Genomic DNA, 4,670 nt, shown 5'->3' on the forward strand with positions numbered 1-4,670 from the left:
TGAATCAATCTTCTTAGCCATTATTGCTCTATTCAGACTTTCTATTTCATCCCGAATTAGTCTTGGTAGATTGAATATTTCTAGGAATTTATTCCTTTTTAAAAATCTTTCACATTTTTGAAGTATAATTATTCATAGTAGTGCTTTATGATCTTTTGTATTTCTGTGTACTGATTATAAAATTTCCTTTTTATTTCTGATTTTATTTATTTGAGCCTTCTCTCTTGATTCCTCCTCTAGATAAAGGTTTATAAATTTTATTTAATGTTTCAAAAAAACAGCTCTCACTTTTGTTAATCTTTTCTATTGCCCTTCTAGTCCCTGTTTCATTTATATTTGCTCTGATCTTTGTTTTTTCCCTTCCTTCTGATAACTTAAGGCTACTTCTTCTTTTACTAGTTTTACTAGTTTCTTGAGATGTTAATTTAAAAGCATTCTTTTTTCTTAATGTAGGCATTTACTCCTATATACTTCTTCCTCAAAGTATTCTTGAAGTATCCCATGTTTTATGTTGTGCTTCCAGTTTCATCTGTTTCAAGGTATTTTTTATTCCCTGTTTGATTTCTGCTTTGACCAATTGGTTCAAGAGCTTGCGTTTAATGTCCATATATTCGCAAATTTTACAGCTTTCCTCCTGTGATTGATCTAATTTCATACCACTGTGCTCAGAAAAGATGTTTGGTAAGACTTCAAACTTCTTAAATTTGCTATTTTGTTTCTGACTTCTCATATGATCTATCCAGGAGTGTGTTTCATGAGCAATTTAGAAAAATATATTTTCTTCTGGTGTTGGATGAATTTTTTGTATATGTCTATTAGGAATATTTGGTCAAAGTGTTTGAAGTCTAACTTTTCCTGCATGATTTTCTGTCTGGAAGGTTGACCCATTATTTTTTTAAGTTTTAAGTTAAATTCCAGTTAGTTAACATACAGTGAACGAATGCACTCCTTAATTCTCATCACTTATTTAAGCCATCCCACTCCTTCCCATCTGCTCTCTTATAACCATAGTTTGTTATTTGTATTCAAGAGCCTGTTTCTTGGTTTGCTTTCTCTCTTTTTTTCCCCTTTGCTCATTTGTTTGGTTTCTTGAATTCTATGAGTGAAACTGTATGGTATTTGTCTTTCTCTGACTAACTTATTTCACTTAACATAATACTATATAGCTCCATCCATATTGTTGGAAATAATAAGATTTTATTCTTTCTATGGCTGAATAATATTCAATCATATTTATATGCCACTTATTTTTTAGCCATTCATCAGTCAATGGACATTTGAGATGTTTCCATAATTTGGCTATTGTAGATGTTGCTAAAAACATCAGGGTGCATGTATACCTTTGAATTAGTATTCCTTTGATAAATGCTTAGTAGTGCAATTGCTGGATCATAGGGTAGTTCTATTTTTAACTTTCTGAGGAACCTCCATATTGTTGTCCACAGTGGCTCCACCAGTTTACATTCTTACCAACAGTGCAAGAGGGTTCTCCTTTCTCCAAATCCTCGCCAACACCCATTGTTTCTTGTGTTGTTGATTTTAGGATAGAGTTTCCCAGACAAACAAAAACTAAAGGAGTTCATGACCACTAAACCAGCTGTGAAGGACATTTTAATGGGGACTCTGAATGGGGAAGAAATGACCAAAAGCCACAAAGACTAGAAAGTAACAGAACATCACCAGAAACACTAAATCTAAAGGTAACACAATAGCATTAAATTCATATATTTTGGTAATCACTCTGAATGTAAATGGACTAAATTCTCCAATCAAAAGACATAGGGTAACATAATATATTAAAAAAAGCACTGAGTGCAACTGATGAATAACTAAACTCTACATTTTAAACTAATGATGTGCTATATGTTGACTAATTGAATTTAAATTTAAAAAACAAGATCCATATATATGCTGCCTACAAAGACTCATTTTAGACTTAAAGACATATGCAGATTGAAAGTGAGGGTATAGAGAACAATCTATCATGCTAATGGACATCAAAAGGAAGAGTAACCATACTTATATCAGACAAACAAGATTTTAAAACAAAGACTGCAAGAGATGAAGAAGGGCATTATATCATAATTAAGGGGTCTATCCATTAAGAAGATTTAACAATTGTAAATATTTATGCCTCCAGCTTGGGAGCAACAAAATATATATATATATCAATTTAATAATAAACACAAAGAAACTCATTGATAATAATACAATAATAGCAGGGGAATTTAACACCCCATTTACATCAATTGACAGATTATCTAAGCAGAAAATCAACAAAAACACAATGGCTTTGAGAGACATACTGGACCAAATAAACTTAACAGATATATTCAGAGCATTCATCCTAAAGCAGCAGAATACACATTATTTTCGAGTGCACATGAAACATTCTCCAGAATAGATTACATACTGGGTCATAAATTGGCCTTCAACAAGTACAGAAAGATCAAGATCCTACTATACATATTTTCAGATCACAATTCTTGTCAACCACAAGAAAAAATTTGGAAAGAACACAAATACATGGAAGTAAAAGACTAAATTGGCTATGTACCCTACTAAAGAATGAATGAGCTAACCAGGAAATTAAAGATGAAATTTTAAAGAATACATGGAAAAAAATGAAAATGAAAACATGACAGTCCAAATCCTTTGGGATGTAGCAAAGGCAATCCTAAAAGGGAAGTATATTGTAATACAAGCCTACCTCAAGAAGCAAAGAAGTCTCAAATACACAACATAATCTTACACCTAAAGAAGTAAAGGAACAGCAAATAAGATGTAAAGCCAGCAGAATAAGGAAAATAATAAAGATTAGAGCAGAAATAAAATATAGAAACAACAAAAACGAAAACCAGTATAACAGATCAATGTAATTGAGATCTGGTTCTTTGAAAGAATTAATAAAATTGATAAATCCTTAGCCAGACTTGTCAAAAAGAAAAGAGAAATGTCCCAAATAAATAAAATCATGATGAAAGAGAAGAGATAACAACCAACACTACAGAAATTCAAATAATCATAAGATAATATTATGAAAAATTTTATTTCAATGAACTGGGCAATCTGGAAGAAATGGACAAATTCCTAGAAACATACAAGCTACCAAAATTGAAATACATAGAAATAGGAAATTTGAACAGATATATAACCAGAAAAAAAATTGAATCAGTAATCAAAAATCGCCTAACAAACAAAAATCTAGGGCCAGTTGGCTTCCCAGGGGACTTCTACTAGACATTTAAAGAAGAGTTAATATCTATCCTTCTCAAACTATTCCAAGAAATAGAAATGGAAAGAAAACTTCCAAACTCATTCTACAAGGCCAGCATGACCTTGATTCCAAAACCAGACAAAGACCCCACCAAAAAGGAGAATTACAGGCCAATATCCCTGATGAATGTGTGGATGCAAAAATTTTAAATAAAATACTAGCAAATGGAATCCAACAGTAAATTACAAGAATTATTCACCACGACTAAGTGGGATTTATTCCTGGGCTGAAGGAGTGGTTCAATATCCACAAATCAATCAACATGATACACCACAGAAATTGGAAAGCTTATACTAGAATTTATATGGAAATCATAGAACATGGACTACACCAATCTTCTTTGAAAAAAGAATTACAAAGTTATAGAAATCATAGAAAAGATAGGAAGCATAAATACACTTTATTTGAAAGCTTACTATAAAGCTACAGCAATAAAGACCCTGGTATTGATATAGGTTATATATACCTACATAGGTATATATAGGTTATTGTAACATAACAGAGAGTCCAGAATTAGGTGTAGTCAGTTGATGTTAGCCAAAGGGGCAAAGCAATTTAATGGAGAAGAATAGTAATATCAAAAAATGGTGCCAAAACAATAAATTCTCTCATGAAATTAATAAATAAATCTTGGCATTACATTATGGAAAAATGAAATGGGAATGAATTATAACTTAAAACTATAAATCTTCTAGAGGAAAACTTATGAGAAAATCTTTGTAACTTTGGGTTAGGCAAATATCTCTGAGATAGAACACAAAAAGAACAAACCAAAAAAGAAAAAAATAGCACATTGGATTTTATCAAAAGGCACAGATAACAAAATAAAAAACAAGCTACATTTTGAGCGAAAATATTTGTACAACAAATATCTATTAAAGTAATCAAATCATAGTTAGAAAGAGCATTTGCCCTTAAACTTTAATTATAAGAAAACAAATATAATAAAACAGTGGACAAAGTATTTGAACAGACACTCTACTGAAAAAAAGTGCATGGAAAGATGCTCAATATTAGAAATACCCATTACAGAGATATGAATTAAAGCCACAATGTTATATAACTATGCACTTATTAAAATGGCTTAAGGGTAAAAACAAAACAAACTGACGATACCAAATGCTAGTGAGGGTGCACAGCACATGAAACTTTCATACATTGCTGGCGGGAATAAAAAATAATTAAGTAGCTTTGGAAAAACTTTTGCAGGTTTTTAATACAATTAAACATATACTCAAGAGAGAGGAAGATGGTGGTGGAGTAGGAGGACCATAATCTCACCTCATCCCACAAATGCAACTAGATATCTATCAAATCATTCTAAACACCCCAGAAATCTACCAGAAGACTGGTAGAATAAACTCCATAACTAAAGGTAGACAAGAGGTATATC

This window comes from Canis lupus, chromosome X, assembly GCF_003254725.2.
Source record: "Canis lupus dingo isolate Sandy chromosome X, ASM325472v2, whole genome shotgun sequence".
NCBI lineage: Eukaryota > Metazoa > Chordata > Mammalia > Carnivora > Canidae > Canis > Canis lupus.